General features: G+C 46.8%; 1 protein-coding gene across 10 annotated transcripts in view; it reads right to left on the bottom strand.

Moving 5' to 3' along the window:
- The window catches only part of RALGPS1 (Ral GEF with PH domain and SH3 binding motif 1), a 91,775-nt gene extending 82,653 nt beyond the window's left edge, over window positions 1–9,122 (bottom strand). For 7 of the 10 annotated variants that reach the window (XM_015879390.1, XM_015879399.1, XM_032448045.1 and 4 more), the window contains exons 1-4: window positions 9,008–9,122; window positions 3,815–3,920; window positions 2,955–3,069; window positions 2,310–2,429 (exon numbers count right to left, since the gene is read on the bottom strand). The gene's annotated coding sequence lies outside the window, so the exon portion shown is untranslated. Of the gene's footprint in view, window positions 1–2,309; window positions 2,430–2,954; window positions 3,070–3,814; window positions 3,921–4,015; window positions 4,181–8,351; window positions 8,468–9,007 lie in introns of those variants that run through there. The other 3 variants (XM_015879391.2, XM_015879393.2, XM_015879395.1) reach the window with 3 other exon arrangements.
- Between the last annotated feature and the right edge of the window lie 3,027 nt (window positions 9,123–12,149).

The following is a 12,149-nucleotide window of genomic DNA, read 5'->3' as shown; positions in this document are numbered from 1 at the left end:
GTAGCATCTCCCATGGGCCTGCTCTCTTCCACGATAGGTAGTTTCAGCAATCAGTGTCTTATTATATGAAGGATGTAAGTGCCCTTAACCATCCTCATGGACCCTTGTTGGACTCATTCTAGTACGTCTATAACTTTCCTGAACTAGGGAGTCCAGCACTGAACACAGCAGTCCAGATATTATGCAACCAAGTGCTGAGAAGACGGATCATATCCTACAGTCTACTGGCACTGCTCTTCTTAGTTCAGCCCAGCACTTCCACAGTAACAGAGCAGTCAACAAATTCCCTTTTCTATCCCACCCATTTTTTTCAGTGAACTAATGATGAGTGCTTAGGACTTTAGTAAAAAAAAAAAAACAAAATAAACAACAACAACAACAAAAAAACCTGCTACCAGAGAGCCTTCAACACTGACTAAGGAAGAAGTGTGTTTGGGTGAAAGCAGAGCACAACAACAAACAAAATCAGGGAATAGCTGGCTGTACAAATAAAGAAACTGACTGACATAGAGATAATTGAAATTGACAGAATTTCTGAGGATTACAGTGCGGCACAAGCACTTCTGATAAATACCACAACTTCATTTCTCAAGAAAAATAGGGAGAAGGAAACTGGGGGGAAATGAAGCAAATGCTCGGATGACTCTTCATTTAACGGGAAAGACAATGATCTGGAACTAACCAGATCTTTAGATTTGAATCCTTCATGGTGATAACTAGAAAACTGCTGAGCAATAAACTTTTGACTGCTCGGTGATGCCTGTTGTGAATATATGGACAAAGGAGACTATGGTTTAATTAGAGAAACTTTCACCCTCTTGGTGGGGGAAGGAGGAAGCAAGAGTGAACAGAACCTGTAAACTCACTGCATAAGAAATAAATTGGATGCCTTAGAGACAATTTATCTGTTAGAAATGTCAGTGTAAATATCGAGAAGGTTTCTATGCCTCAGTCAAAACCGAAGGACAGAGATGTTCATTATTTTGGGACCATTCGAGTATTAAAAAGACCTTAGACTGTGTAAATGTCTGCTTATTTCATTTGATGTGATCCAGAAGGCAACTGTAATTATGATGTTCCCAAAACAAAGAACTCAGGAAAAGACATACACACAGGAGAAGGAATTCAGAGATTACTACTGGTCACAGTGAATAGGTTCACAGTCATTATGGGTTGTGCTTCCAACAAGGTGTAACAGACAGAATCTGTACCAAAAAAAGCTGACAGTCACTGAAGGCAGTATTTCGATCAGCCAAGACAGTGCTCAAGAACATTACTAGCTCCAGCTGTTTTAGGCTTCCTCTAGACATAGACGCTAACACAAGCAGAGAAAGCCACCTCATGCCTCTCAAATGACTGGTTTAAAATTAATGAGTCTGGAAGCAATCCTCATTCCCACAGATGACTGTGTGAAGGTGACCTAACTGTAGTACATACACCAGACCAAGCAGGCCATCAAATCAGAATCTCCAGTTTAGTCTTCTATTGAGGGTCTAAAAGGAATGACTGTGGACTGTTGGTCCCACTTTCACAGAACAATGGATGAACAATATACTGCTATATGTATGTATACATATATATTCTGGCTTCTTCCAGAAACGCAGTTGAGGTGTTATAACTCCCTACTATGTGCAATTAGATTGCCTTACTACAAACAACATGCATATTCTGCAGGAGTCACCCTTACAAAAGCAGCTCAAGAAGGTTGCCTAATGACACCTGAAAAAAATAACATTTATAATGCAGAATAACATTTATAACGTAGAATAACCGATAATTACTGAAGTTAAAAAAAAACACAACCACCAACCATCTTAGCAAATGGTAAGAAAATAAAAGATTATTAGATAGAAAGAGGGGGGAAAAAAATAAACACCACTGTGTAACACTGAAGGTAAAAAAAGGTGAAAAATATTTATCAGCTTAACACCACAAAACCATGACACAATGCTAGCTACAAAAACAATACATATGCTCAACAAAGAATAAATAATAACTGTTAACTCCAAGAATCTGATACCATCGCAATCCAAATTGAGCTCCAGTTTTCTCTGCAGGAAAAGGAAGTTTTCTAACAAAAGCCAGTACTCCTCAAACAGGTCTGCTGACTTACAAGATGTGTGTTTGAGAGAGCTACAAATTCAGGTAAGTCTCAAAAAAGCAAACAAAGAAAAAGAAACATCTGCAGTATTACTGTCTATTACAATTACTTTCACAACTCTAAGATCTTTCAGCAAATGAACGCTGAAAGACCATTCAGACAAACAGAAACAGTAAAATACCCACTCCAATCACAGATGAATACTTACAGAATAAGGTAGTTCTGCGCTCATTCAACCCATTTTGCTGCACATCTTCATTAGGCCATTGTTCAGACTCAACACCTCTGACCAGAGATTAGTTTTACAGTGTTTACAAGCATGATATTCCTGCAAATCACCAGAAAACAGAATTATGGCAGTATTTATTATATAACTCCCTTATTCTCAAACTGCATTTCTAGCTCAAAACATGTTAATGGTATTTTTATAGGACTATACAGGAAGCATCCTCCCAGATTTAAATTGCTTTGGTGGCCAGTTCCACAGTCTCGTTTGACTACTGTGTGACAAGCTGCAGGACTCAAAAATGAAGGTTACATCACTGATGGGGAGCAGCGTTTTAAGAATTTCATAACTAATTAATAACCAAATAAATACCTGCAGCTTCTGCTCAATCAGTCAGTAAAACTTCCAATCAGATATGGCTGTGTTTCTTGGTAAACACTATTAATTCTCATTATGGTTTTCTCAAGACTTAACCAAACATAGCAGAATGGACACAGAATAAAATACAATCCATTATTCTTACTTTTTATGTTGACAAATAAAGAACAGCTCTTTTAGCAAACAAAACCTGAGAAAACACTGTTCTGGTAACTCGCTTTGGTAACATAGAATACATGCAGTTCCTACCAGCATCACAGAAAGCAATCCTTTGCTTGAAAAGTGCTGTTCTCTTCACATACTCAGAACTTATCTGTGCTCCTAATAAAGACAGAGCAAGGACCATCTGCCGAAGCCAAATACCCTGAATCACAGAAGAATCAAAGTGCCAAGTTACAAATGAGTCAGTATACACTGAAGTATTTCAACCAAAACGAAACACAGCGCACACTCTCATTCCACCTCAACTTTGTCAACTAAACTTAGTCCCTGCCAGTTTTGCTTACTTGCTTTTTGAGGACATACTCGATTCAATTTGTTCCTTCCACTCTGAATGTCTCCAAATACTAACTTCCAAATAAAATTTTGATACATCTGAAAAAACTCTTAGCAAACTCCCTGCTCTCTACAAATGCCAGCATGATAGAATAGTTCAGTTAGGCAGAAATAATTGCTTCTCCACCTTCACACTATTAATAGTTAAAGGTCATTTGCTACTGAAGGTGCAGACTACAGTGAGGCAGACAGGATTTATCAAGAACAGATGTACATGATGCATGATGTCATCAAACTAATGCAGGAACAACTTACTGTAGAAAACCATAATCGATATTCAGAATACTAAAGGAGACCTCCATGTCATCTTTTCATCTCGAGACCAATATTTTTTTCAAGCTAAAGCACATTTCACACAACAAAACTAACAAAAATCATTTCAAAAATAATCCATGCATTTGCTATACTTGATGAAAAGCTTGTTGCTAGAGAAAACATTTACCACTAAATATATGAAGGAATGACAAAAAACAGCCACTACCACTATAAGAACTAACTCAAATCATGCTGTAGACAAGTGTAAGGATTCTGATGTATTCTACACTTCATGGTACCTGCTGAAGGCGCTAGGAAAGCTTCCACAAAGTTTCCATCTTCTCAGTTCCTTTGGTTTAACATGTTCCTTCAGAAGGGATCTCAATATTTATTTCGGAGAAATTTCTGAAAGACAGGAAAATGCTCACTTACCAAAACATGAGAAAAATACAGACTTTTAGTACTTAAATTCCTTCATTTTCTTAGTTAAATATACTTACGCTTACTTAAGAGATGGGATACTGAATTTCTGACTACTTAAAAAGATGTTAGTCATAGAAGAAAATAATTGGAAGCAGTGTATTTCAACTATGCCATCTAAGCAGTCTCTATTTCAGGATCAGCCACACTTTGCTAAACACAAAAATGAAGTCTACATTCACACGCCAGTTGCAGCTTCTCTAATTCAATATTCAAAAATCTGAATCACAGAATCACAGAATCACAGAATTACCCGGGTTGGAAGGGACCTCAAGGATCATGTAGTTCCAACCCCCCTGCCTAGCAGGGCCACCAAACATACACATTTACTAGATCAGTTGCCCCCAGCGGGGCCCGTCGCAACCTGGTCTTGAACACGCTCAAGGACGGGGCATCCACACCTCACTGGCAGCCTGTTCCAGGAACCGAAGCCACCCTCCTAGTAAGCTTTCCCTAGAACTCCAACCTAAATCCCCTCCTTTCAACTTAAAACCATTTCCCTAGTACGCTATTATCAGCCCTTATCGCAAGTAGTTTAGCTCCCCTCCTGGGCCGAGTCAGTCCTTCAGGTAGTTTGAAAGCTGCAATGAGGTGCACCTCCAACTTCTCTTTCTCGGCTGCACACACGGCGCAACTCCCTCAGCCTGTTCCTCAAAGGGGAGGTGCTCCCAGCCCCTGATCATCTTTGTGGCCCTCCTCGTGGACCCTTTCCAAAAATCTCCAGTATCTTTTTGTGTATGAGGCTTCCACACTGGACACAAGTGACTCCAGATGGGGGCCTCACAAGAGCAGAGAGAGAGAGGGACGATCACCCTCCCTATCCCTGCTGACACCCCTCTCCTGATGGAGCACGGATTTCCCATTGTGCTTTTCGGGCTTGCCAGAGCGGCACTGGTGGGCTCATGTTAAGTTTCTCATGCTACAGGACCCCTAGGGTTGCTTTTCGCGAGCTGCTCTAGGACAATCTCCCAGCCTGTTACAGGTGCCTGGGGTTCTTCGGGCCGCAAGTGCAGAACACTTGCACATTGCCGTGTTGAAGCCTCATTTAGGTTCACAGAGCACCAGCTTCCAGGCCTGTCAAGGGTCCCTGCTGGAATTGGCAACTGTTCCCTCCACGCGTATCGATGCTCGCACCACTCAGACTTGGTGTCGTGCAGCAAACTTGCTGAGGGTGCACTCCCTATCCGCCATCGATGTCATTAATAAAGAGTTGTAGAGAGCACGCGGGTCGGCCAAGACGACGCCTGAGGGACGCCGCTCGTTTACCGGCCGTCACGCTGGACATAGGAGCCATTACACCCACCCTCTGTCTGCGCCTTTTCAACCAATTGCTTATCATCTAGTTGTCCAGCCCATCCAATCCACCTCCTCTCCAATCTTGGAGATGAGGAAATGTGATGGAGGGACCATCGTCAAAGGCCTTTTGCTCTCAGGTCCAGGTAAAATGACAATCGGTCGCCTTCCTTCGATCCAACCAACGCCGTCACTCCTCATAGAAGGCCACGAAAGATTAGTTAAAGCATGACGCTTCCCTGGGAAGCCATGCTGGGCGTGTCTCGCGAATCACATGCTTGTTCTTTATGTGATCAAGATTTGTCCCGGAGGATCTGTTCACATAATCTTCCCAGGGCACAGAGAGGGTTGGAAGACTTCACCGGCCTGTAGTTACCGGGTCGTCCCTACTCCCCTCTTGTAGATAGGGGTGAGCGTGGAACCTTCCTCCAAATCACGGGACCTCAACTGACTAGCCGACGGATTGCTCAAATATTGATGGAGAGCGGGCTCAGCAACCCACCTCAGCAGCTCCTGTCAGGAGCCCTGGTGATGCCACGCCATTTGGCCCCATAGACGCTTATACTATTCAGGTCTAAGGAGGCACTCTCGGACTTGCTCTACCTTACAGTGGGGAGGGATATTACGCTCCTGTCCCCAATGGAGTATGGGGTGCAGAGCTTAGGGGACGTGAAAAAAGACTGAATCCTGGCCACCAAGTGTAAGACGGGTGAGAGAACTCATTCAAGACCTCAGCTTTCTCTCATCTGGTTGAAGCCATTTCTCCTTTTACAATTTACCGAAGGTAGGACGCCCATTTTGGCCTGGTCTCTTCTGCCAATGGTAGCCTGTAGAAGGATTTTCTTGTTGTTTTTCACCATCCTCGCCAAGTCAGTTTCGCACTGGCCTTGGCTTTCCTGATCCCACATCTGCAAGTTCGGACGGCATAACCCTGTTATTCTTTTCTCCCGGGTGACACAGCCCTTGTTTCAGAGCTGTACAACCCTCTCTTCCCCTCAGTTCCTCTGTAGAGGCTCCTTTGCTGAGCATGCCGGTTTTCTACCTCTCTGCCACTTCTTATATCAGCGGGAAATGGAGACCTCTTGTGGCTGCCAGGAGGGCACCTTGAAAGTAGCAGCTCTCCTCAACCGTTCCTTATCTTTGAGGGCCAGGCGCGCCATAGGGGATCTTTGGCCAGCATTCCATTGAGTAGCTTGAAGTCTTGCTCTTCTCTAAGTTTGAGCATCCTGGTCTGCCTTTTGCAGGCCACATCGCTTTGAGATCAAAACTCAACCAGGGCATGAACATCGCTGGGAGCCAGCAGCCCTCGCAACGCTTGACGCCTTTTGATGATCTCCTTAGCGTTGGTGAAAGCAGCAGGTCCAGGCAACGCTTGAACCTGTCTGGGTCGGTCTGTAACATACCTGAACCAGAAAGCTATCATCAATGGATTCCAAGGAGCCTCTGGGACTCGTTGCAGCTCGCGTGTGGTTTTTCCCAACAGATGTCAGGGACTGGTGAAGTCTCCCCCACCAGGAACAAGGGCCCGTGAGCAGGACGCTCACGCATCTGGAGCAAGAAAGCCTCATCAAGCAGCCTCCCCTTGATCAGGTGGCCTGTGTATTATCCCCTAATACAGCTGACCTTTAATTAGTCCATCTCTAATTCTAACCCACAGGCTCTCAACCGTGTTCTTGACTGTTTGTCATGGGGAGCTCCTCACACGTTTATCCAAATCTCTGACATTAAAGGCGACTCCCCACCCGTTCCTACCTCGCCTATCTCTCCTAAAGAGCCTATAGCCATCAGACTGTAGTATCCCAATTGGTGGGAGTGCATCCTAGCCAGTGTTGCTTCTGTGATAAGCAACAATGTCATAATTTTCAGAGGGCATCACAGTTTCCAGGTTCCTCCTGCTTGTTGCTCGGCTCCCGTGCATTAGTATAAAGGCACTTCGCCGGGCTGTCCGTCTCCACCACCTTCATGAGCGATCCAGGATCCACTAGAGACAGCGGGCATTCCCCAGCATCCCCCTGCCTACTCCCGTCCTTTGCACTCCTGCAATCTTTGCCCACAAGTTTGGTAACAATCCCCTCGAAATGCACCGTTGCACCCCAGTAGCCTTATTTTGCCCCCTTCCCCTTGTTCCTAGTTTAAAGACTATCAATGAGTCCCGCTAATTTTCAGGCTAATACCCTCTTACGCCTCAGGGACGGCTGCTAGCTCAGCAGCCATTCATTCACAGGTGCAGCTGTAGATTGCCCCATGGTCAAAATAGCCGAAATTTCTTGTGCGTTTGCACCAGCTTCTTAACCCATCTGTTTAAGAGATGGGTATTTTTGATCACACCCTGTATTCTTTGTCCTGACACCACGGGCATAGAAGAAAAGAATCACTCTGCACCCAGCTCCTTCAAGTATTCGCCCATTCCCCTGAGGTCTTTCTTGATGGACCTCAGGCTTTTGCTTGCCAACTTCCTCCTGCCAGCCTGAATTATTAAAAGTGGGTGGTGGGGGAGTAGTCTTGAAGGATGAATCAATCTAGAAATTTTCTTTGAAATGTCCCTGACCCGTGCCCCAGGAAGGCAGCACACTTCTCTGCGGGTAGGGTCAGGCCGGCATATAGGGCCTTCTGTTCCTTGCAGAAGGGAGTCACCTACAACAATCACCCTTCTGTCCTTAGAGTCTGAAAAGCACGAGCCAGTGTACAACATACCTAAGCTACACTCAACTCTGAAAGTCCTTAAAGTAGGGAATACCCATCCAGATGCCAACACAGACCAACCCAGATTTAACGCTTTCTCGCAAAAAAAGAAGATGGGAGAGTAACTGTGCTCCTTTTCCACACACACACATTGACAGACCGGGGGCACACAGCAGATCTGTAGCCAAGCATATCAGTAGCTCTTTCTCCACCCAACGCTGACATCTCGACACCCTGCAGCCTGTTGCAGCGCAGCTCAAGTTTGAAGAAAAATAACCCGAAGTGATCTGACAACAGATTTCACGCAATCGAGGCTCCTTATGTGTACAATATAACCCATACTGCGTTAGAACAGCTTCCAAATTTATTCGTGAAGCCCACCAGAGGATGTAGTCAAATCCAGGTGGTTTCTATCTGCACTTTCCACTATCCAGCTGCGTCTCGAACCGCACAGCACCTCCCGAATCCTCAGGCCCCAAAGCGACAACCTCATTTCATCAGACCTGAACAGCGAACCGGTCAGTAACCCGCCTGCGCAGCACACACGGCTCACAACAGATCGCCTGCGCCGGTGTATGGAAAGGAGCAGCCGGAAAGGGGCAACAACGTAACGCAGCGGTAACGAGACGCGCTTGGAGGTGCGCGGCCTGGCGGACGCAGAGGACAGCGACAGCTCCGGTGGGACTGAGCGCGGCTGCAGCGGACCGGGGGACGCTCCTACGGGCAGAGCCCGCGGAGGCTGCAGGGCCCCGCGCCTCACACCTGCCCTGGGGCCGCACCGCACCGCGCACCGCGCCCCGCCACTACGGAACGCCAGAGAGCCGCGCGTTTCCCCCCGGTGCTCGGGCTCCGTCCGGGCCCGCGGCCGCAGAGCTCCGCCCGCCGCACACGCCCGAGGCGGGGACGGGAACGAGGGCGGCGGGGATGGGCCTAAGGGCGCTGTGCGGCGCAGGGGGCGCAGCCGTCCCGTGCCAGCGAGGAGGCCCCGCCGCCGAACACCTGCCCCGTACGGGACGCGGGGCTCGGCCACATCTCACCTGTCCCGGAGGCTGCGGCCCCGGACGACACTCGCGATCCTTCTCGGTACCGACACCTCGGCAGCAGAACGAAACCGCAGCCCGCCCGCCACAGACACACAACGAGGCCCGAGCCGGCAAAGGGGGGAATCCAAGGGAGAGAACGGGGCGCGCCGGACTGACGGGCTCACCGACCAACCGGCGCTCCGCACGGCAGCGCCCACCAATCCGCGTGCAGCGGGGCGGGGCCACGGCAGAGAGCGGCCGAGTGCGCAGGAGCCGCCGCTGTCTGCAGGTGCGCGCAGCTCCCGCCGGCCGGTTCGCCTGGGGTGTGCGGGCTCGTAGGAGCCGCGTTGGGTTGGGCGGGTTCCTGGGATGAGTCGGAGCCTCAGGGCTGTAACGGGGGTATCCGCGCTGCTCGGTGGAACAGACACTGCTGGGGTTCCTGCTGCTCCAGTTCAGACATCACTACAAGGAGAGCACCTGCTCTTTTGATTGGTAGCTGCATCACATTGGTGCGAGCTCCCAGCTGAACGTGGTGGAGATGTGGTGCTCCAAAGGAATGCAGCCAAGTCTTCAGGGGCTGATGGGATCCATCCCAGGGTACGGGAAGAGCTGGTTGATACCACTGAGAGGATGGTCCCAACTATTCTGCAATGGCCTTGGGAATCTGGAAGGGGCCCAGTTGACTGGAAGGTGGAAAATGTCCCCATTTCCATGAAGGGGAAGAAAGAAGATCCTGGTAGTCACAGGCCCTTTGTAATAAAGTTCTCCATCTTGACCCAGGAAGGCCAGTAGGTGTGGGGGGATTTTTTCATTCATTTTATTTTAACAAAGTTGTCAATATTGCTTCTCACATTGTCTTTCTGGACAAAATGCCCAGCACAAGTACACAGAGGAATTAATTGGCTGGTAGGTTGAGCACAAAGGGATTTAGTAGATGGGGTCCCATCAGGCTGGCAGGTAGATACTATAGGGTCCTGCTGGGCTCTCTTTTAGGGCCACTTCTCTTTTACATTTTTATAAATAATTTGGACACAAGAAGTGAATGCACAGTAAGTGCATAAGTAACTTGCAGTGCCCTGGAACCCGAGGGGCTGCCATCCTCTGGGCTGATCCAGACTCAGTACTGCCACTGGGTAAGAGCATGTATTGTCCCACTGTGCTCTGCATAGTGTGGCCTCACCTAAAACGCTGGGTGCAGATATAGGTGCCACAATGTAAGAAGGACATAAAACTATTAGTGAGTGTCCAAAGGAGGGCTATAGAGATGTGGTAGGGTCTGACATCACATCCGCTGTCATGGTGTGTAAGGAGCAGCTGAGGTTGGGTTGGTCTGCCTCATGGTGGCCTACATGTCCTTACTGAGAGCTCTGCTCTCCAGTGACAGCAACAGGACCTGAGGGAGCAGCGTGGAGCTGTGTCAGGGAGGGTCAGGCTGGGGGCTAGAAAAGGTTCTGTAACAGAGGGCAGTGGGCACAGCCCAGAGCTGCCAGAGCTCAAGTTGCATTTGGACCCTGCTGTCAGCCATAGCATTTGGGTTTGAGGTGGTGCTATGTGGAAGCAGGGGTTGGGCTCATTGATTCTTTTGGGCCCGTTCCAACTTGGGCTGTTCTGTTCTGCTCTGTACACACAGGACTGCTGTGTAGTGCATCAGACAAGTTTTGTATAGAGAACAAGGGAACACAAACTAAATGAGATTCCTTAGAAGGAAGTTTTGAGAGACTGCATTATGTCCATTCTTATGTCTCCAACAATTGTTTATCATTGGGTGAACAACTAGTGAACAGCTATTAAATCTAGAGCAGTTTGAAGATCTTCAGATGTCCCAGTTAAATATGGATGAACTTTCTTTCCAAAGTAAATGGGTTCATTCTGAAATGAAATTAAAACAAGCAAACTCAAACCATAGATTTGGGATCTGCCTGGGAATAATGATGCTCGCAACTTGAAAATACAAATCAAAGCACGAAGGTATTTCCCTACAGCTTCTTTTTTGTTTTTCCTTAAGAGCTGCTGAAGAACTGCAGCTTATTTCATACACACCTTCACTTACTGCATAGGCATAGACTACTCTACACTCGACGTGGTATAGGGAACCTGCTTTGGCAGGGGGGTTGGACTTGATGATCTCTAGAGGTCCCTTCCAACCCCTACAATTCTGTGATTCTGTGACTCTTTGCTATCTGTCCTATCTCATTATACCAGGACATTAAAGACAGCATTTGCCCAAAATTCAGAATCACAGAATGGTCCAAGCCCTGCTCAACCAGAGCCGCCAAGAGAAGGTTGCCTGCAACCATATCCAAACATCTCCAAGACAAAAGACTTGACAACCTCATTGGGCAACCTGTCCCAGTGCTCCATCACCTGATATTAGAAAACAACAACAGCAACAACAACAACAAAAACAAAGCCCTGCAAGGTAGTTAATTCTTACCCTAATTATAACATTCTGGGGCAGTGTTTTCAAAGTGATTTTCTTGAAGAACTGCAAAGTGATAATGTCCATTGTGATGGACATTGTGATAATGTCCATTGCCTGAACAATCTTGGCCACTGGCTGAAATCCTGGATAGAAACACTGCCTTGCTGAGGATGGAATTGCTCAGCAGCTGCCTAAACTGAGGACATATATCATAAGTGAAGGCTGAGTATTTTCTTATTTTCCACTTCAGGTTACTACTATGTACTGCTCCTTAAATTATCCTTCCATAATTCGTGTTTTAAACAATTAGCGAGCATCCTCTGCTGGGGGGAGGGATGGAGTAGAATTCTTTCTGCATAGATAAAAAAAGCATAGATAAGATTTAGGGCTGTGCTGTACTGAGCTTTTTTGAAAAGATTGGCCAATTGCTTGGAAGTATATCACTATAAAAACATCATTGTGATGTGTCATTAGTCACATCATTCCCCATTATTAAAAGTTACTGCCTACATTTCAATGCATTGGATATTTGATTTAAATCCCTGTGAATCTGTGCAGAACACAACTGGACTGCGCTATTTCATGAATGTGACACAACGAACCATCCGTGGGGTCAGGCTGCATTTTGGACACATGATTTTTGTTGCGAAACAATAAATGCTGTGAGCTCATATTGGCTGTTTTAGCTTCCCCTCAAGCTGTTTCCAGGCATTTTGCATGACAGAAGTTTATTCC

Source organism: Coturnix japonica, chromosome 17 (assembly GCF_001577835.2).
Source record: "Coturnix japonica isolate 7356 chromosome 17, Coturnix japonica 2.1, whole genome shotgun sequence".
NCBI classification, from domain to species: domain Eukaryota; kingdom Metazoa; phylum Chordata; class Aves; order Galliformes; family Phasianidae; genus Coturnix; species Coturnix japonica.
The sequence above is the reverse complement of the archived record's forward strand: the minus strand, read 5'-3'. Positions and strand labels throughout refer to the sequence as shown.